We start from the raw sequence: 22374 nt of genomic DNA on the forward strand, positions 1-22374 counted from the left end.
GCTGTCGCTTCCCGCGCTTTTCTTCCCGCCGCTCTCTCTCTCTCCCCCTCGACGTTCCCGCCCTTTCTTCCTAACGGCCGCCGGCCCGGGGTCATCTGAAGGTCACGGCCGGGGTCACCTGCAGGTCACGGCCCCGCTCACAGGTGTGGCCGCCCAGCCCCTCAGGATAGCACCACCCCACAGGTGATCTCAGCTCACAGCCCCACACCAGGCAGAGCTGCCTGTGGAAGTTGCTCCTTCCATTCAGCATTGCTTTTAACAGTCATATACACATTACGCAGTCCTTCCTGACTTATAGATCCCCACCGACTTAATTTTAAAATATTTTTATATCTTTTTAAGGAATTTTTCCCTGTGACCCCTCCCATCTGCCCCTACAGCACAAACCCTTTCTGAGCTCAGAAATATCTTTACCAAGAGGAAGGGTGAAACAAGCTGGCAGCTGTACGCAGGATGCCATCGATCTGTCAGCTCAGGACGCTCTCACTTTGCAGAGCTGCTTCTGTTTTGTACCTCATTCACACAGATGGGCTGAAATGCTCACCTGATGGCTGCGCTCTGCAGCGTTTGCTCAGCTCCCTTCCTTCTGCCCCCAGCTGCATGCTTTCTCACTGTAGCAGTGCGGCAAACAAGGACTATGGAAGATACCAACAGTGGATACAGAGTATATGTGGCCCCCACCGAAGCCGAAACAGCGTGTAGCAGCAGCAGCAATGACTCTAGCTGGGAGTCTCGTACATAACAGCTGAACTTTCTGTGCGTTTGTAAAATAAGTGGTAAAGGAAGGCTTGCACCAGAAAGCATTTTACTAGAGCAACATCACTGTGTATAAAGAAACACTGAAGAGGTTTACTTTTCCTCTTCCCTGTTTACTGCCATTGAGATAATTTCTAGAGGGCAGTCTTGCAAAGTAAAAAGCTGAGTGAAGGAAGCATTCAGTACTCAGCCCTTTTGCTGTTCTGCATTACAAGGGTCCTGTATCAATTAGTAACAGAGCCACATTTCACTTGGTCTTCCTGTAGGGTCTCTTTTTGGGTCACAGCTTCTTCCCTGACAGGGACACCTGCTCAATAACAAGCATGAGCTGCAGCAGAAACTGCTGCATCTGCCTGGGAGCTGCACTGCATACTGTGTTTATGTACAGGCCTCTCTCTAGGGCCAAATGAGAGGATGCTTAACCCTTCAGAATAAGGGTCAAGCTATACTGAAGGCTGCAAGCACCCTGGGGTCAATGGTAGCTAACCAAACTGTTAGAAGCCTCTGGTGATTCCCTTAGCCCAAAGCCCTTTTTGGTTCCCCCTTACCTTGATCTTATCTAGCATTAAGGCCAAAAATTATAGAAACTTCCTTGACAAGTTATCCTATACCTTACCTGTTTACAGAAAAAAAAAAAAAATGTTTTCTAAGTGCCATTTAAAAGTATAGGCTGTATATAAGGCTCTTCGCCCTATGCAAACTGTTTTTCTTCCTTTAAGCACAATGTATCTTTATAGCACGGAGCACGATTCCAGAAGTGGTAATTATTACAAACCCACTGGAATCTGTGATGCAAAAGCAATGCACAAATCTGTACAAACAAACCAAAGTTGCAAAGTAGCAGGTGTTTCCTAAATGGTGGCACAATTACCTCCGGAGAGACAGAAACACATGCAGAAAGATCTCCGGATTTGACACCTACAAAACTGTAAAAAGTTTTGTTAAACATTGTTATCCAACTTAAGATAAAGGATGTTATGCATTTCTAAATCTTAGCTTATGGCAATTCTTATATTATTTTCAAAACAATGTTGTGTGAATACATCAGCATCCTTTATGCTCAGTGATCATCACCCTCCTGTCTTCTACCTGCAAACGGCAACATTGAGCACGTGTTCACTGACAATATCAATTCTCTTTAGAGGATATGAAAATCACAAAATCATTGATTGTGAATGCCATTACTACGTGAAATCCACATAAATGCTTTTGTTTTTTAAGAAAAATAAGAATTGCAGCAACAAATATGCTGACCTTCACTGCTCAAGGGCAATCACAAACAAGGGGCCAGTGAAATCATGTAACTCTACAGTCTTAATTTGATATTTAAAAAAAATAGCAGAATCCACTGGAGTGGCATGAAATTCAAAAGCCTTTTGTTTTTTGGTTGTGTTTTTTTTTGCACTGTCTGGCACGTGTTGGGAAAGATGTTAAAATGTAACGGTTGTTGTCAGCAGAATTTGCTGTTGAACTCTATCAAAATACAAAGTAACAGCCTGCTAGAGGAATAGGAGAAGGTAAGGTAACACCCAGACCCAGGGCAGCGCAGCTGGGCTCGGATTAGGCACTGAGAGAAAGTTCAGACAACGTTTATGCATGCTTCTGGTATTCAAATTAACTGGCATTGCTAGTTTGGGGCAAGCACTCCAAAGTGCATTTACAGAGGAACGTATTCTAGTACAGTATCATGAGAAGTTTATTTTAATATTTTAGTACAGCTCTTTAAATAAATATAAATGATTCTGTTCTTAAAATGGATCTTGTTGGCACCAGCAGGTTATCCAGCAAGGTCTGCTCCCACTCTGCATGAATATATAATACTCCACAGCGTTCAGGTCTTTAACAGTCATGTACATTAGATCAACTTCTGCCCAGAAACTTTTAGAATATGTTGCTGCCTTAATCAGTAACCTAGCTCTTAAAGGTTTGTTTGGACATATTATGATAGTATTCATTGCCTACTTACCATAGAGATACTCATTGTGAAGGGCATGCCCCAGCCTTATTTGCACTTCAAAGCAGAGAAACCGTTCTCAGAGCTGTAGTTCAGATCAGTAGTTCACTCCAATGACACCTACTTGAGCTCAGGTAGTTTTATAGAAAAGTCACAAGAGAAGACTGTACCCTTTTCATCTATAGTTTGATACTGAAGAACAGCAATGATTTCTCCTTCTAGTGTCACCCTATCATTCTTCCTATTTGTTTCTTGCTCTTCTCTAGAGACCTGAACTCTGGAAAAGTAGAGAAATAAAACCAATAGAACATAGCTGTTATTCTGGAGGATGATTATCTATGCTAATTACTCCATAAGAACTATTATTGGGAAGACAAGTGCATAGATTGGCAGGGGAATCATTTGAGTTGGAAGGGAACTTCCAAGCTCCCCTGCAATGAACACAAATACCCACAGCTAGGTTAGGTTGTTCAGATCCCAGTTCAGCCTGACCTTGAAAGTCCCCAGGAATGGGGTGCATCCACCACCTCTCTGGATAACCTGTTCCAGTGCCTCACCACCCTTATTTTAAAACACCTTTTTCTCATATCCAATCTACATCCATCTGTTAGTTTGAAACTATTTCCCCTTCTCCTATCACAACAGACCCTGCCAAAGAGTCTGTCCCCTTATTTCCCATTGCTCCACTTTAGATACTGAAAGGCTGCTATCAGGTCACCTCAGAGCTTTCTCTTTTCCAGGCTTAACAACCCCAGCTCTCTCAGCCTGTCCTTGCAGTAGAGGTATTCCATCCCTCGGATTGTTTCTGTGGCCCTTCTCTGGATGTGCTTCAACAGGTTCGTGTCTCTCCTGCACTGAGGATTCCGCATGTGGATGCAGGACTCCAAATGAGGTCTCACCAGCACAGAGGGGCAGGACCACCTCCCTTTCCCTGCTGGCCATGCTTCTTTTGATGCAGCCCAGAACACAGTTGGCTTTCTGTGCTGTGAGGACACATTGCTGGCTCACATTCAGCTTGCTGTACAGCAGTACCTCCAAATCCTTTTCACAGGGCCATGCACAATCCTTTCATCCCCTGGCACATAATGATAGCAAGAGTTAGCACAACCATGGTGCAAAATCTTGCACTTTTCTTGAACCTCACAACATTCACCCTGTCCTGCTGCTCAAGCTGTTTGTGCCCTGAAATAGAGTAGCTGGGTTACTCACCTTTAAAGAGCCTTTCAGTAAATACAAGATGTCTCAAGACCTTTGTCCTTCTCCTAAGTCCGCTTAAACCATGGGCAAGAACAGGCATCTCAAAGCCACAGTGCTATTACCTGTTGTGCAACACAAGTACATCTTCAGCTGAACCTTCGCAGAATGATAAAGTCTTTCTAAAGATAGGATGTATTCCCTCAGGCATAACAAAGAGCAATTAAAAAGTAATGTAATCCTTTTAGACCTCTTCTTTGTCCCTTTCCTGTGAACTGTCTGGCTTGCAAGACTCAAGTAACGAGGGCACTGTAATCAGGCTTCTTAAATTTTGCAGTGAGATTTCCCACTGACTCAATAGAGTTTAAAGAGTCTGTCTTAAGACATTTTATAGCTTCTGAGAGCAAAGACTCTGCACGTTTGGCAGGAACAATTTGCTGATGTTTTTCTAACATCCAGAGTCAAAAGTCACATCAGAGTTGCAGTTTCTTCATTCTTACAGCTAAATGAATAACAGAAAGTAAATGACAAACTGAAGTCTTAGCTATCATTGCCAATAGGATGATCATAGTTTGAGACAGGTCATTTTCACCTGATTGCAGACAGATCTACCTTTGATATTTGTAAGAAAGAATAACATCCTATGATTATTGCACTAATGATTAGTTTCAGAGCTCCAGCAATGTCTTTTAGACAATGCCTATATTCAATTGTACAGGTGTCTTTTTGTTGCTGTGGTCTGGTTTTGTTTTTCAGTTCTGCTATGCATTACAGTCAGAACTGATTCATGCTCTGATGAGACCCTGAGAGTTTGTCTTCTAGTTTAAGTTCATCCTAAAGGAATCCAATTCCAGCCATACTGACAAAAGCACAATAACTAGGATAAATTAAGTAGTATTCTGCCTGCTTTTTTTCCCTCTCTCCAGCAATAAAGCTATTTTAAGGTTTAACTGTACAAGGAAACTTTAAGCAATTTCAAGTGTTAATTCTATCACATATGGATGTTACTGTTCACGCAACTTATAATAGTTTTCAGCATCTGCAAACAACAAAAAATCGCATTGACTTTTATTATTTATAAGTCTAAAGGACTTCATAAAGTAATCAGTGATTGAATAAAGTACCTATATGCATCACCACAGCAGTAACTCATCGGTTGAATTTCAAGAGCATAGCAGGGCACTGAGCCACATTTTGGAAAATAAAACTTCCCAAGAATTCTTTGGCAGACCACTAAATTGTAAACAACCTGTACAGAACCAATATACTCTCTGAACACCACTGCTTTAAGGGCGTTCCTCTCTGAGGAGATCTGAGCAATTCTTAGGAGAAAAGTTGCTGTAAGGATATATCCAGCATAATGCACATACTCAAAATGTAGACACTGTGTCTTTAATGTTGCTTGTGCACTGAGAGCATATGGAGATAAATTTCTATTTCAAGACTAATTTGCAAAAAAAGGAGCTGCACAATGCATAGAATGAGCAAATTATAATGAAAATTAGGTCCAAATTTTCAAATAAAAATTCCACTTGTTCAACAATCTAGGAGGCCCATAACTACCATTTCACATGTGAAGGCAATATGGAGGAAATGCCAAGAAGTCCAGCAGGTCCCAGCCAGCATACAGTCCTATCAAAACACAGAAAGAGAAGACAATCACCGCACAGAGACTCTTTGCACTACTGCATGATGGTCCTCTGCTTAGCATTCAAAGTCACGTTTGTCAAGACAAATGCTACACGGTCTTGCACATCTCAATCTCACACATTTGAGTAGTGGCAACTTCTGCAAGTGGTGGTGTGTGCCACAGGTGGGAATCCACAACATGCCAGTTCTCAACTAATTTACTAATTTGTAATGGCAAATTGGTTGATAAGGACTGCAATGCAGAAAAGTCTAAGCTTCAGCAATAATACTTCAACAGCAGTAAGTACATATTGTGAAACAGCCCTATGTCAGAATTAGTATAGTCAGATTTTCTTCAAGATGATATTGAGTGCAAGTATGGAGATCATTCAAACTCATGAAGACTTTATTAACAAATGCACACAGATACACATCACAAGAATACTGGATACATAGGTTCTATTGCAAAATCCAAAATGATCTCAATTTGGTCTCAGAAACTTCAAACATCACCTGGGAAGAAGCCTTACACCTCATGCAATTCAAATATCACTGTCACCCCTTATGTCTACAATCACAGAATCCTAGGGGTTGGAAGAGCCCTCTAAAGATTGCGTCCAACCCCCCTGCAAAAGCAGGATTCCTACAGCAGACTGCACAGGTATACCTCCAGAGGAGACTCCACAGCCTCTCTGGTTAGCCCATTCCAGTGCTCCACCACCCTCCATCTTTCACATGTTGGCACAGGACTTCCTATGCTCCAGTTAACAGCCATTTCCCCTGTCCACTCCAGGTAAGGCCTCACCGTGGCAGAGCAGAGGGGGAGGATCACCTCTCTTGATGTGCTGGCCATGCTTCTTTTAATGCACCTCAGGATTCCATTGGTACTCTTGGCCACAAGGGCATACTGCTGCCTCATGGCCAACCTTTGGTCCACTAGGAGCCCCAGGTCTTCCACAGAGCTCCTCTCTAGGTCATGCAACAACCTGTACTGATAATTGCAGTTATTTCTTCCCAGGTGCAGGACTCTACATCTGCTTTTATTAAACCCCATCTGGTTTCTTACTGCCCAGCTCTCCAGCCTATCCAGGTCTTGCTGAATGGCAGCACAGCCATCAGGTGTGTCAGCCACTCCTCCCAGCTCTGTATCATCAGCATACTTGCTGAGAGCGGACACTATCTCCTCACCAAGGTCATTGATGAAGATATTGAACAAGACGAGATCCATCACTGACCCCCTGGGGAACACTGCTAGTCACAGGTCTGCAGTTGGACTCTGCACCACTGATCACCACCCTTGGAGCTCAGCCAGTTCTCAGCCCACATCACTGCCCACATATCTATCCCACACTTTCTCAGTGTCACTATCAGGATGATGTGGGCGACAGTATCAAAAGCCTTGCTGACATCAACATAGACAATATCCACAGGTCTCCCCACATCTAGCCAGCCAGAGATGCCATCACAGAAGGCTATGAGGTTGGTTGAGCATGATTTCCCCTTGGTGAATCCATGCTGATCCCGATACATCCTGCTCCTGATAACCTTCTCTTCCAATCGCTTGGAGGTGCAACCTGAACAAGCTGTTCTGTCACTTTCCCAGGAACGGAGGTGAGACTGACTGGCCTGTAGTTTCCCAGATCCTCCTCCTTGCCTTTCTGTAGTGACACTGGCTATCCTCCAGTCTTCAGGTACCTCTTCTTTTCTCTAAGACCTGTCAAAGATGACAGAGAGCAGTTCAGCAATCACCTGTCAGTTCCCTCAGCACACATAAACATACCCACACTCACAACAGCTCTCCCCTCCCTCAGGACCCAGGGGGAACTCCAGACACCAGAGATCCCCACAGTCAGTCTGGACTGCCCATTCCCCCCTCAGGATGCCCACAAAGGCTGTCCCCCTTTAGTCTGGGTTGCTGCCTCAGCCCAGCTGCTGTGTCAGGTGCCCACCACGGTAATTATAAGAGGCAGCAGCACATCTTAGAGTTTTCAAAGGAGTAGAGAGGAGGGGAGAGAGAAAAGGGGAAGAGAGGAGAGGACCCCTCCCTGCTCGCCACCCCCACCCCGCCCCGTGAGAACTGCCTGTGCTAACTGCCTGTCTGATAAGCACGCCCTGTTTGCACAGCCTGCTAGTGGCGCTCCTGTGTTGCTGCGCTCCCTAAAAGGAGCTGCTTTTATACAGGCAAAGGGTTGGCTGCCATCACTCCCAGCTCCGCTCCGGCTCAGGCACGGCTCCTGCCTGCCGGGAGGGTTGTGGGGGCTGCCGCGTTGACCAAGCACCGCAGCTTAGGGGGTTGGTTCTGTTCACCTCTCTGCCAAGATCCCTTGTTGCAGTCGATCCACGTGAGATCCTCACTAAAACAGCCATTACCTTGCCATTACTTTTGGGGTAACCCTCGTGTTTTCACAGTTCATGTGTAGATTAGCAGGAATGTAATTTTGCAACTGGAAAAAAATATTGAAAGAGCTATCTTCAATTTGCAGAAGTATCTGTGAATAAGATTTAAGAACAAGTCATCAATTCATTTACTGCATTTCCAATAATGCCATAGGAGGTATCCAGAATTTCAAGTCCCATCTTATCCTTTTACAGATATTTCATCTTATATACCTTAATGAATCAGTTTTACAGTGGCTTTATAAAAGAAAAAAATTACAAGAAAAAAAAAAAGAAATCTGGGTATACACATCAGCCACTCATATTCTATACAGTGTCTCTGTGTGTATACAACAAACGAGTAATTAGGGCATCTACATTCCATATACAGAGCCATGTAGAGATTCACTAAGTGTCTGTACAGGGGCAGCAGCTGATGCTTACAGCACATTAGCTGCTTAGCACTGCAGTCACACTGAGCACCTCTTGGCAGATATTTTAGTATTGGCTCCAGAGCAGACAACTGGAAACAGCTCAGAACTCTCAATACTTAGTGATGAGTGAAGCATGGACATTTTTCTTAGCAATGCTTTATCCTCCACTACTGAACTATTCAGAAAGTATTGAAACACATCTCTAAACAGAAAAAAAAATCCCATCAACACCTATGTGCCAGTAATACTGGAGATTCCAAGAACTGAAGAGCACAGCAAAACATTTATAAACCATACAGTAAAAAGATAAAGACATTCAGAATTAAAGTAGGTCTCAATATGCTGCTGCTAGCTTCACTATATGAAAATCACATACTATTGCTTAATCTCAATTATTTTGCTCCGAAAGAGGAAGGTGATTAGAATATTGGTTTAGGTCTCTCAGGTCAGGCTCGTTTTAAAATATTGTTCTCTTTGAATATTTTTTTTTCCTCAGAAAATGACCACAATAAAAATATCTGTTCTGTTTTTAAATGTTACAGAGAACCAAAAACACCACCCAGAAGCAGGACTAAGTCCAAGATATCTGTATATCCTACATTACATACTTATCCAGTAAACAAGCAACACTCAGTGAGCAAGTTTCTTTCTCCTTGACTGTTCTACCATGAGGGTGACCAATTCTGGTTGTTACATAAACAAGGGATTAATTTATACCTTTTTTCTATGAAATGTCACACACTGTATGTCACACAAAGACATTAGATAGAAGACTCAAAATGAACTAAGGAACATCTTCATATCTTCAAGCAATTTGCAATTAACATACCACAGGATTTTATGCTCAGTTAAATCTACAGATGTTGAAGAAGAGTTACAACATATATGAAGGCTGCTAAACACAGGGAGCTCTTTAAGGCTGAGCCAGGCACTGAACTGCAGCTTTTTCAAGGACAGAAGGATGTCTTGTGAAATGTACACTACAAGTTTGTCTTGTTTGATGTTTCCTAAATAAGCGTTTGCTGTTGGCTGCTGTTAGACATAGGATACTGGGCTAGCTGAACTTTGGAACTTCATACAGACAATCTTGTACTCTTACATATTAACCTTACATACTTGTCGTACTTGATTTCAGCATTTCAAGTATTCCACAGAGGGGGAAAGACATCCTCACCTGCAAGTTATGAAAAGTTCAACCATATTCCATAAAGACAGGAAACATCACTGTAATGCTTAATTAAAATTGACTTCACTGTGCATCAGCACTCGAACCTGACTCCAGTCAACACTGCACAAGCTGAGGTAATAACACTAACATTAATTATAACCAGAGCTGAAAGTATGACAAGACAGTTTGGAGGTAAAAAAAAAAAGAAATAAAATCCATCACCTGCAGTCTGTACTCCTAGGAATAAGAATGTCCCCTCACATCCTATTAATATTTCAACAAATTTATTTCATCTCTCTGTAACAGTTTCCTAGAATAACATTATCTCTTCTGAGAATTCCGGATTGCAACACAAACATCAGGCAAAATGAACTGACTCATGCTCATTCAGGAAAACTTCACTATGTATCGATGCACATAGACAGCAGTGCAACACTACTAATATGCAAAGTTAAAACAAAGACAAAATTAAAGGCATGAGAAGATAAATCTGCAAATGTAACAGAGGAAAGTTAACAGGTAGAGTTTCTAATTTCTCTTTAAATGACTCTCAGCTTTTACACCAGGCAATTAAGACTTGATTAGGTTTCAGTTTACAGCTGGGGACAGTTGAAAGTGTGAGGCTTAAAAGCTGTATCATCCTGGGCAGTTAAGTCTCACAGATCACAAGGTTGAGCTAGGTTTCCTTTGGACTTGATCCAGTCACAGATTCCAAGTACTGTGTAGACATCACAGGAGCTGCCATGGTAGTCGCTGCCCTAATACACTGCTGCTGAATGGAGAATATCACTGGGGCTACAGTGTATCTTTAGCAAGTTTCTAAGTCACAAAACACAACAACAGAGGCTGCCTGGTCATCGCCCCAAAGACAGAGCCCTTCCATAGCAAACGAAAGTGATTTTATTTAACAAACAACTGCAAACTATTTTTTTTTTTTTTTTTTTTTTGCAAAACATTCACACATCCCTTCCCATCAGCAGCTCCTCCACTGAAAGCCAAAACAAAACTGCAGTGAACCATTCACTATCAGGATGGCTTCAGCTTTCAACCCTCTGCTTTTTCAACCAGAACACCAAGATAGAAATCCCCCATTAGCAATCTGAAAGCACTGCACGAGCAAAGAATACTTACGTTTGCCACTGTATTTGTAGTATTTGCATTCTGTTCCAGCAACTGGTGATTACAAAAGGAGAAAGCTCTTTAGTCTGCCTTTCAAGCCTCGTAGCAGTGAAAGGAAGCCACTGGTTTTCTATATGCTGTACTCTGCTCAATTCCTATGTGCACACAACACAGCTGCCAGATTTAATAACCACGTCAGCCTGCTTTCCCCATAGAGCAGCAGAGAGATGGCAGAATGAAGATATTTCCAGTGTGTTAACCTGTAGCTTTGGCCACATTAAGCCCTGTATGAACATCATTTTACTGCTCTTGAAGGAAAAAAAAAATCAGTCAACTCCATTTAAAAAAAAAAGTGCAAAAGGACTTCAGAAATGCAAATCCATACTTGCCTTCAGTGACATTAAAGTACATTAAAGAAATGACTCTATCATCAGCTAACTAATCCTAGGACTTAATTCCTTCTCAAAACATCCTGACCTTTAATTACACATTTTGCCAAGCAACATGTGCTTCTATCCAAAAAGAACAGAATCACTAGCTGACAAATCATCCCAGAATACCCCTCTCCAGAAGGAATTATTTCCATACCTGTTTTTGCTGACTTCTTTCAGAAAAGCAGAGTTAATAAAAGGGGGAAATTCTCACCCTTTCAATCCTCCCATGCACAGCGACTCCTAGAGCTCAAAACTTCCTTAACAGATGTGGTCACTTCACTGCCGATGCAGAGCATTTCTGTACCTCCATCTGCACAACCAGCTCTGTAGAAGTGAGAGGCAGACAGAATTAACATGCCAAGAGAAGGTGCCAGTCATACAGTCCAAATCTACAAACTTAACATAAACCCAGAAACATGTGACTGAATTTGCAACGTTGCAGGGATGCTGCAAGATGATGACAACCATGCACACCTGCCTCTCATTTCTATTCCCTTTACTGCCCCTGGAGGCACCTGTCTCAGCTGGGAGTGGTTTCTGCAGAAACGACAGGCAGTTGGTTTTCACCTCAAAGAAAGTGTTACTGTGTGGGAACTGAGAAGGAAGGCAGGCTTCAGCTAACATTATGACACAGTGCAGCAGTCAATACTGCATATTGAAGCACAGAGGATTTTTCAGCCTATTTATTCTTCCAGCAACAGGGATCTCACTACATCTACTCTGTTCAAAACTGAACTATCAGCCTCAGTGCTGCTTATTACATATTATGAAGTGGTGCCACATTAAAACTTGAGGAAGTGCCTGAAAAGAGCTGTACAAGTCAGTGAGGCATGGCATGCAGTGGAGCAAAACCTAAACCAGCAAATTGCTGCCTATACGGCTTTCCTCTCAGCTCGAGGAGACAAACCTACCCACAGCCATGGTATGGAGAACAGATCTATCAGATCCTATCTTTTATGAAAGTGGATAGTGATAGGATAAGGAGAAATGGTTTTAAACTAAGACAGGGGAGGCCTAGGTTAGATATCAGGAGGAAGTTCTTCAGCACAGAGGGTGGTGAAGCACTGGAACAGCCCAAGGAGGCTGTGGATACCCCATCACTGCAGGCATTCAAGGCCAGGCTGGATGTGGCTCTGGGCAGCCTGGTCTGGCAGCTGGTGACTCTGCACATAGCAGGGGGCAGAAACTAGATGATTTTTATGGTCCTTTTCAATGTAGACCATTCCATGATTTTATCTGAGAGATGGAAAATGGGGTCCCTGGCACTGGGGCCGTGCAAGCTGAGAAAGGCTTGGCCTTCTAAGCCAGCAGCTGAAGACATGAACTGGTGATCATGTGACAGACAGTGAACACTGTGAAACAGGTAGGGGCTGTGTCTCCTGCCAGCCACACCTGCAGATAGCATCTTTAGTGGCAAGAGAAATCACAAGTCAGATGGTTAAGAAATCAGAAATAACTGTTTACTCAAAAAATCAGTGACTTCAGTTTGAAAAAAATCACTGGGCAAGTGCTATGGTTTAACATGGCTGGTAGCTAAGCACCACATAGTTGCTGGCTCACTCCCCTCACCTCCCAGGAGGCTGGGTGAGAGAAACAGAAAAAAAAAAAAAGTAGAACTCATGGGTTGAGACATACCTATCTACTTAGATAGAGAATAGTAAAAGGATAACAAGTATTTTTATATATGAATGTATATAACAAATTCATAAAAGTGATACACAAAGTAATTGCTCACCACCCCTTAACCTATACCCAGCAAGCCCTTCAAGCAGCAGAAGAGAGCCCAATTAACTCTTCCCCTTCAGAACTCCTTCCACATGTCATACAATATGGAATATCCCTTTGTCCAGTTTCAGTCAGCTCTCCCAACTCTGTTCCCTCCCAGCTCCTTGGGCCCTTTCATAAGAATGGCCTTGGCTTGTACAATGCTGCTTTGCAGCAAATGTAAATATCAGTGTGTTATCAACACCATTTTTCTTCTAGAGCCAAAACTTACCAGTGTACCAGATACTCTGAAAAAACCCAATTCCATCCCAGTTGAAACAAAGACAGGAAAATGAGTACAGCTCTATCCTTGAGGTAGTCTTCCCAGCTCACCACAGAAGCAGCATGAACTTGGATCCATCTTCACTTACCTATGCAAATACTTAATTTGTGATCACTTGCTGCTTTATCAAGCATATATTAAGGTGAAGGGGCATTAGGCATCTCACTACTACCGGCATACTTCCATTAAATTAGCCTAAGCAGGAACATTACACCACTTGCATTTCTTATCCTAAAATTTCTTTAGTTACCTGGGAATTTCAAGCTACACAGATTTCTGATTTTTGTAGCAATCAGTACCTGTTGCTCTTTTACTTGTAGCAATCCCACAACAGACAGATCTTCTGACAGGCCAGGCAAAACAGACAGCTGCTTAATGTTGTCTGTGTCCACAGCAGCTATTCCAAAGGCCCTTAGGATCCTTGAAATGCCCCCTTCTGAGATAATCAATACCTAGAATACATGGAGCCCCTGGGCCTGACACAATAGGATGCTTTTGCCAGTCCTTACCAGTGAGGCTTATCTCAGCCTCCACAGTCAATTCTTGAGAGCCCCCGGTCACTCCAGAAATATGGATTGATTCTGTTCCTTCACGACTTGAGGGCAGAGTGCACTGTGCACCAGTATCCACCAGTGCCTTATGTTTCAGCGGTTCTGATGTGTCAGGCCATCAAATCCACACAGTCCAATATATTCTACTATCCCTTATATATGAACACAATTCCACAACAAGTAATTATGACATTGATTGTTGGCCAGTAGGTTGCCAGTAACACCATTGCTTTTAATCCTTTACACAACGCCCCCATGATAAAGAGTGGGTTCATCACTGGTGCCTGCTAAAAAGGGGTTAATGAATTGAAGCTAACAAGAGGAGGGGAAGAAAAAAAAGAAAAAGGCACTATCCAGACTAAGTAGTGCTCAGTTTACAAATATCCCAGAATACTGGCAGTACGCCTAGTCTTTCAAGGTCAGTTTTTCCAGCACAGAAACCTGAACTACTGATAATGCTCCTTAACAAAGCTCTCTAAGAGCAGAGAGAGAGATTTCATTCTAAAACTAAAAAGCAGCTATGCCTGCATTCTCCACCAAAATCTGTCACGGAGTTGAATAGATCAATCTACGCTTGTGACAGGGGGGCAGTAAGCCTCCACCTTTCCCCCCCACCCCAGTCCCACAAAATGGGAAGGAAGGAAGGGAGGAAAAGAACAGCAGCAACAGTCTATGGAGGAAAACTTATTTTACTATGATACTGGAATACAAGATAACAATATAATACAATTTAATTAAAACTGAGACTAATAAATCAGACAAGATGGGAGAGAGAGTTCCCAGGAACAAGTAAAACCTGAAAAGCTTGGAACGGCCAGGAAAGCACCTCCAGCACCCACTGCAAGGCAGTAAGAGGGTGCCCCCCCACCCGGCAGGGCCAGATCCCATGACTTCTGTAATGTACAGGGATAGGCCTGGAATTGGGGCATTAACACTTTAATGCCCCATACACTACATGATGTTTTGATGTGAATATTGAAACCTGAAAAAAACAAAAAACCATGATACTGATCTCACAGGTGACTTGGCTGAGATACTGCTGAGAAGTCAGTTAGACTAACAAAAGGCAGGTTTGCATTTACAGCAGGCATCAAGCACACAGATGCAGCTGTAGCTTGTGAATTGTTGTTTCCTTCCAGCAACGAGTCATCTCAACCCAGGAGTACAAGCTTCACTTGACAGCTCAGGTTGTACAGTGATGGTCTCTCAGAGAATAAGCTCAGAATACATGGAATTCAGCTACTGTGACCTGGATGTTGTTTGGCACATCACTGAACATGATAGCTACCTTACAGTTGAGAAAGGCAGACTTACAGTGGCTATCTAAAACAGTATACCAGCAGTATTTATTATACATTTCCCATATCTTTTCCCATGACATTATATCAGCCCTATGAAAAATAACAGTATTACAAATAAAACATTACAAATGGCTTTGCTCAAAGATGGAGAGAAGCATCAGTAGAAATGCTTGTACAAAACTGCATTCCTTACTCCAGATACATCTTTATTTTACATGTCATCTCAATTCATTTCATGCTAGGCTTTTACATAGAAAAGCAACATATAATTCCAGGATATTGACCATTTATCAGATATGCTGCTTTTGATACATGTCTCTTTCCTCCCATAGTCCTCTTACCAAGAAAAGGCCCTTTTTCTGTCTACTTGGATTGATGTGATTTGGACAGGGAAAAAAAATCTTAGCAGAAAATAAAGGGAGAGACAGATTCACAGAGAAACAGGCAGGGGGTCAGGGTGTCAGTTTCAAACTGCATGACCTGCAGATGCCCTTGTCTAGACTTCTATGCTTCAGTAACTCATAGGGATGGCACTCACAAAAGCCACCACATTATCAGAGAGCTGTCTAACTTTGCTAATGGGGAATACCGAGAAAGAAATCTTGCCATCCATCCATGAACTTGGTATCCTTATCTGGGTTACAAGAAAATACTCTCCCCAGATCAAAATCAAACATACCCATTATCTTGAATTCACTGCCTTCACCTACCCTTTCTCACAAAGGATGACTGGGAAAGAGACAGAAGGCAACTTCAGTACTCAAAGATTCAATAATCAACTCCACTAGCGATGGTTCCTGAACACCAGCCTACCCTAGAGAGTAGGTAGGTCCTGATCTCAGTCCCAGCATGGACCTTGCCTGAGGTCAGCCAAGGAAATGGTCACTGTGAGAATTGAAACCAATCTGACTGCACCTAGCCTAGCACACACAGGACACAGATCAAAGGTGGATTTCTGTTTGAGCATCCCATAGATTTCAATTTCAGTCAACACTCCAAAATGAAGGTCAGTACTTTCCTTGTTTTAAAAGCAGAAATATTTGCCAAGGCTCAGGCAGCCAGGCCAGAAAACAGTGACAAGCAGCATAAGCTGATCTGGCAGGCTTCATTAAAGGCAGATTAAACAACAACAATCCCAAGGCTTTTGTGATATGATTGCATGGCACAGCCAATGAACTACACACTCCCCAGGGCAAGACGCAGCTAGTAGCTTCATGGATAGTAATGGTGATAGGAGAATGGTTAGACTAGACAGTCATGCAAGTCCTTTCCAACCTCGGGATTCTATGTTTCTATGCAGATGTGTTCAACTGACCACGGAGTGGAACAGACTGCTGTGTGAAATCACACATTGCAACAACGTAACATGCAAAGTGCCATCCCTAAACAAGGCTCTTCACCTAAGAAAACCCACGAAAACATGATTACCTAAATATAAGTCCACCTACTCCTAAAAGAGCTGGTGGATGTAGGAAAAAAATAAAGGCACCTGCTCAAGTTTCAAGAAAGAACTCGATGTCTGAGCTCTGAATTTTGCTTTTTCCCCCCCAGTACAAAGTCCGTCATTCTCATGATTTGAGATTTTTTTCCACCCAGTAAATATTTGAAATCAATCTTCCCCCATTTACTGGATCAAGTAGCATTATATCAGAATGACAATAATTAATTTTCCCTGATTTCTCTGTTCTTAGTGCAAGGTTGTCTTGCCTTGGACCTAAAACAGCCTCCCAATTCTACTGTCTACTTGCAATCTGATGGCTTTCTTTACTGCACAGGGTGATGGATCCAGAGTTTTTAAATCAAAGGCTGCAGGATAATATTTCCCTTTTCAGTCCAAAATACTTCAAAGGCTGCCCATTCTTCTCTTCTATCACTGGACCAGATAAAAGTTTCCAATCCCAAATATTGCCACTTTACACTGTTTTATTTGATTTTTATTCCTGTATTTATTCTATCCAAATGAAATGCACGTGTCATCGAGTGTTTCACAATGATTTTTTTAAAGCTACACAACATCATAAGTATGCTAGCTAGCAATCTTAATCTGACTTGAAGACAGAATGGATACAGTAGAAAGAGGCTGCACTGAGTTCATACAGCTCAAGTGAAGGAAGCTACATTAAAGTGACAACAAACTGAAAAGTAGAATTTGACATTTTCCATCTGAAACTGTAGGATTCTAGCATCCATTCATGCTTCACTAGTTTATCTAGAGAGGCAGGAAGAACAGATACATAACCATTAAGACTAAAATTGAAGAGTGGATAAGAGTTATCCAGGATTCCATGGAGGAGAGGATTCCTAGTGCAGTCAGAAAATTGTCCAAGTTCCCTTCTTTCTCTGCTGAGATCTGGATTGTACTGATCAGCAGAAGTTCAGAGGATAAAAAAAACTGTTAATGTTCTCCCACACCCAGAGACCACCACAATCAAAAGGCAGTGCAGAGCTTCTTAGCTGTTCCACCACTTCAGCCTCATCTAAGACTTCCCCTGTTGCAAGTTCCGCCTTTGGCAGCCATTCACAATCCCAAACACATCTGAAAATGTTTCAACAAGATTAGCTCTAGCAAGGAACTCTCAAACACAGTGCATGCAGCTTCCCATTTGCAGGGACCTACTCAGCCTCTATTATTGAATAGTGTTTGGTTTGCTTACCATTACTAAAGAACAGTAGGTAGAACTGAGTTGTTAGTGTACACATAGGTGAAATGAGTTGTCCACTGAGGGAGAAAGTATAGCCTGCCTCAGTCTCTACTGAGAAGAGGACCATAGGGCAGCAGGTTAAACCAAGTGAAAAAATAAACCTAACAGTCTAGCTTCTCGTAACACATACATAGCTTCCAAACCCCATTATGACCACAGTATTTTCTTTAGTATGTTATGCATCAGAAATTATTATGATTTAGCAGGTATGATTCCTACCTTGAGGAAACTCACTACAGTTGTACTCAAGTGTATGTAGTACACAGAAATACCCCATTAAGGCTTTTCTTACTGGCTAGATGTTTGTCACATCATGAGAACAAATCTTACATATTTTCAAAGAGCAAATTTCAGTCTGCTTATCACCTCAATTCTGTCCATGTGAATGAGATGTTATCTCCACAGACACTGTAAAACCACTGAACTAGAGGCTAAGATATGCACATCACCTGTCAACCTTTTCAAGCAAAGGCTTCATTCTACAGCAGGTAGCTTCACACATTCTGACTTAAAATAGGGTTTTTATGCATAATACAAAGAAATAAATAAGTCTATGTAGAAAGGCTCACCTGGAAGTCAGGGAGAAAAAGATAAACGGCAAGAAAAGAATCACCAGCCTAAAGATGGTTCTCACATCTTCATTTACAGAACGTTACTGCCTTGGTCCATAACCCAGGTCCCTTTAATACACCTCCATCCATGAGAAGTTGTTATCCTTTTTCTTGGAGCTAGAACTGCAAATATACGAAGAGCAAATCTTCATAAAGTGCTTCACCCATAAGCGGCAGCTTCCCATGACTGCATTCTTCTGTGGGAACAGGATTATTTTCCTGAAGCAGAAGGCGTTTGCCCTCTAGCACTCACCATTCTAGAGCACTTGGTGATCTCTAGTTAAAAGCACATGTGAAGTATTATAGTACTTTTTTTTTTTTTTAAGAAAACACCTCTACCCTCATTTCAATGAAACTTTTACAGGCTTATCAACTCCCAGGATCTTCAAGGATAATTCAAAGTAACTGATTACAAACTTTCAATTTTAAAGATCCAACAGCACCTAAGTATAGCACAATAGAAAGCACAGCAATAACAGCAGAGCAGCAAGGCATCAGGTCACAACATGCAAAGATCTACCTAATTACAGCAGCTACAGAAACAAAGAAAAGAACCTACTCACCCTCAGAAAACCTCAGCTACACAAGGAACTCTAAAAAGAAGCCCTCGCCTCCACTGCCAACCCTTAAATGAGGTCTGAGAAGGGGTGGATCCTGGCTCCAAACTTTCTGGTCATTCAGCTGCATTGCATGCACCTGAGCTACTCTGGGTTGGCCCTGCCTTCCCACCAGGTGCTCAATCACTGCTTCAAGCTGTGACTGAGCATTTCTGCTACACGCAGAAAGTAAAAACACACACAAATAAAAGTATCTGCCAAAGAAACCTCCTATAAAATTCCATTACAAAAATTAACCATTTATTTAGGACCTGTGGGGCCAAATGCTACATCACTGAGTTAGTCCCACAGCATCCTTTCCTCTGCAACAAACCTCCTAAAGGTTGTGCTTTACAAAGATGTCTTCATTTAACCTGTGACATTTGCACACAAATGAGACCAACATGAGAGAGTAGATGGAAGAATGCAGACAAGAGAAGAATATTTCGTGAGAATCCAGGCAAAATCCAGCTAAGGTAATTAACAGGGGGAAGAGTTCTCTTATTGTAAGGTTGAAACGCAAATGGAAAGACATGCGATGGAAACAGGCCGTCCCATCTCGCTACACGTGTTATTCGAGGAAGGAAAGAACCTGAGCTCAAATCTATGCTTTGCTGCTCACAGTGTTTGCTAGCTGGCAAATAGATATTAACTGTGTGAAATGTTTAGGGATTTGACATTTGTTGGCGAGGAGAAGGTTCATCATCTGCATTCCTTGCAGCTGCTGATACTCAGCCAACACACCCCTACTCTGATGTCAGTGGTCAGAATGAGATCCATATCCTAACTGACAGATTAATAACAGGAAATCTCTGTTGAATTGTCAGCTGAGGCTCCAGCTCCCAGAACGGCATGTTGCTCCTCAAGCAAACAGAAGATTTCCTAGTCTCTAGTTCAGACAGGGAGGATTCTGCAACCATTAAACCTTGCTCAAAATTCCAAACTTACTTTCAATGCAGGATTTTTTACACATATTCACCACCGGTATAAGCCCTCAGCTAAAAGAACAGAATTGCCCAGTCCTGGCACTGCGTTGTGTCCATAATAACTATTCACTGTCACAAAATGCCACCTTGGCACTGAAGGAAGACATCCAAAATAGAAGAGCATATTGTAACAGTATTTCATCTTCCCCTCCTCTGGCTGGAAAAGCTGGTCTGTTCAGCTTTCAGTCTCTAGTGGATATATTCATTTATATATAAATGGAAAACCTATTCATGACCCATCTGCCTGTATTATCAAGTGCATTTTTTAGTCCAGTAGCCAGGTGTCCATTACGTGGACTACTAAGTAATTTACAATGATGGAGTCTGCACTGTGTGTGGCTATCGCACCCTTTATATGCTGGCTGTACAGAGAATGAATGCTTGCCTATTATGTTCCAAATAGCAACAAACCCCATTACCTAAGCCACTAACTCCGAGTAAGAAAGCCAGAAAAACTGTTGCCTCACTACCTTAAAGAAAATTTGCTGTTTTGATCTCAAACTACTGTACATTGAAATAAATGACAGGTTTATATCAGTGAAAAACTGGCCCTTGAGTTGAAATCATTTCTTTTAATAGTTGTTGATTTCTTGGGCTCCAGAGCTTGTATTCCAGAGCAAGGTCTCACCCCAGATACAGAAAAACAGACAAGAATCCAAGTACTTTGTGAATGTGAGTGACCTATGAGATGGAGTCATAAGGATGAAAAGTCTGGACAAAATTGATAAATTTCAGATTTGAAACCAAAGGACATTTCTGAAATGTCTTGTGGTAAAAAAATGAGTCCTGTCATACACAGCCAGAATTAATTTGTTGTAAGGAACGGCTGAGAATGACTGCAGAAGAATTGCATGATAAAAAGATTTTGGTTGAAAGCAGTGCATGGAGGTGACCTAGTCCAAACACCTTTTCCACACAGTGCTAACTTCATATTTTGAGATCCTGGGCCTTGTCTCTCTGAGCTCCAAACTGCAAGGTCTGCTCTGAATGTAATGCCTATTTTACAGCAGTGGGCCTTCACATGTACAGAGAACAGAGACATTAGCACCACAGGAAACAGCTGCAGTTCTACAGATTGAGGGCAGATAGAAATTCAGCCCAGAGCCTCACTTAATAAGCTCGTATTGAACTTCAGGGCTCTCATGCACTTGTAGTTGTCTGACATCACTGCACAACCCTGCATCCACAACATTGTTGAGACTGCTTAAGGGAAGACCTTAAAGCTAGGATTGAAAAAGCAGGAAAATCAGAGGAGGATGAAGAATAAGCTTTTCTTCAGTTCACCGAGCATATACCATACAAAATACTTCTTCCTCTCCTGAGTGGCAAATAAAGTACCACAACTGTCCATCTGCTACCAGTGTCACTCCATAAATCGTGTTCCTTACTATCAAGTCTACGCATTTCTTGAACACTTCCAGGGACAGTGACTCAACTCCTACCTGGGCATTCTCTGACACAACTCGAGGCCATTCCCTCTAGTTCTATCACTAGTTACCCAGGAGAGTAGGAGAGACTTGGACCTGTTGGAGGACATCCAAAGGAGGGCCACAAAAAAGTGTTCCTAGGGATGGAACACCTCCTCTATAAGGATGGGCTGAAAGCTGGGGCTGTTAAACTTGGAGAAGGCTTTGGTTAGACCTGATAGCGGCCTTTCAATATCGAAAGGGAGGTGATAAAAAAACAGGGGACAGACTCTTTTGGTCTATTGTGATAGGAAAAGGGGAAATGGTTTCAGACCATGAAGGAGTTCAATGACACACCATTGCTTATTACACACTTCCATATCAGGTGCTGTTTTGAAAGACTACACCTCTGCTGCCATCTGTCACAGGGCAACAAAATGTAATGGAATACTGTTGGGAAGGTTCAGACTCTTCTGTCATGCCACCAACATCCATCCCTGATGTCATGGGCCAACTTCTGGAGCAGCCCTTGCATATTACCATTATCAAGTTATATCACAGCACCTTTGAAAAAATGCTAGCTGAGCTCAGTGTTGCATATCTACAGTGTATACATACATAGCTATTAGTGCATATATTTATGCATGTATTAATTAAGATTTAGCTACTTTTCTCTTTCTGAGAACATGCTACTAAGGCCTGTCTTTTCATCGTGAATGTTAGATGTAGCAGCCACTGCAATCTTCCATAATTGCACAAGCCTCCCACAGACAATGAATAGCAGAAGTACCATAGCCATTTTATACACAGGGAGCTGAAAACGCCAAATGCAGTGAAGAATCAAACATTTTTTTTTACACTTTCCATTTCACCAGCATTTCATGATCTCTCGTGATCCATAAACTGACTTTCTATAACATAATGCTTTCCTATCAGTGATCTCAGTGCAGTTTTCCTTTTGTTTTGCTTTGAAAGTGAGTTGTCATTCCATATTGCAGCAGAAATGCGAAGTCAGGGCTTGAAACAGTGATTGAGCACATGGTGGGAAGGCAGGGCCAACCCAGGCTATCTCAGGTGCATTTAATGGCACTGAGTGTCATGAAGGGGTGG

At 42.2% G+C, this 22374-nt stretch overlaps 1 protein-coding gene and 1 long non-coding RNA gene across 2 annotated transcripts in view; one reads left to right on the forward strand and one right to left on the reverse strand.

The window, feature by feature from the left end:
• LOC125696701 (protein mono-ADP-ribosyltransferase PARP14-like) overlaps positions 1–22374 on the forward strand; it is a 43811-nt gene that overhangs the window by 730 nt on the left and 20707 nt on the right. The window lies entirely within an intron of this gene.
• On the reverse strand, positions 14827–18905 carry LOC125696703 (uncharacterized). Its single transcript, XR_007378474.1, has 3 exons — positions 18840–18905; positions 18235–18399; positions 14827–17499 (listed from the first exon to the last, which is right to left on the reverse strand). It is a non-coding gene; the product is annotated as an uncharacterized LOC125696703 (long non-coding RNA).

This window comes from Lagopus muta, chromosome 8 (genome assembly GCF_023343835.1).
Source record: "Lagopus muta isolate bLagMut1 chromosome 8, bLagMut1 primary, whole genome shotgun sequence".
In the NCBI taxonomy this organism is placed as follows: domain Eukaryota; kingdom Metazoa; phylum Chordata; class Aves; order Galliformes; family Phasianidae; genus Lagopus; species Lagopus muta.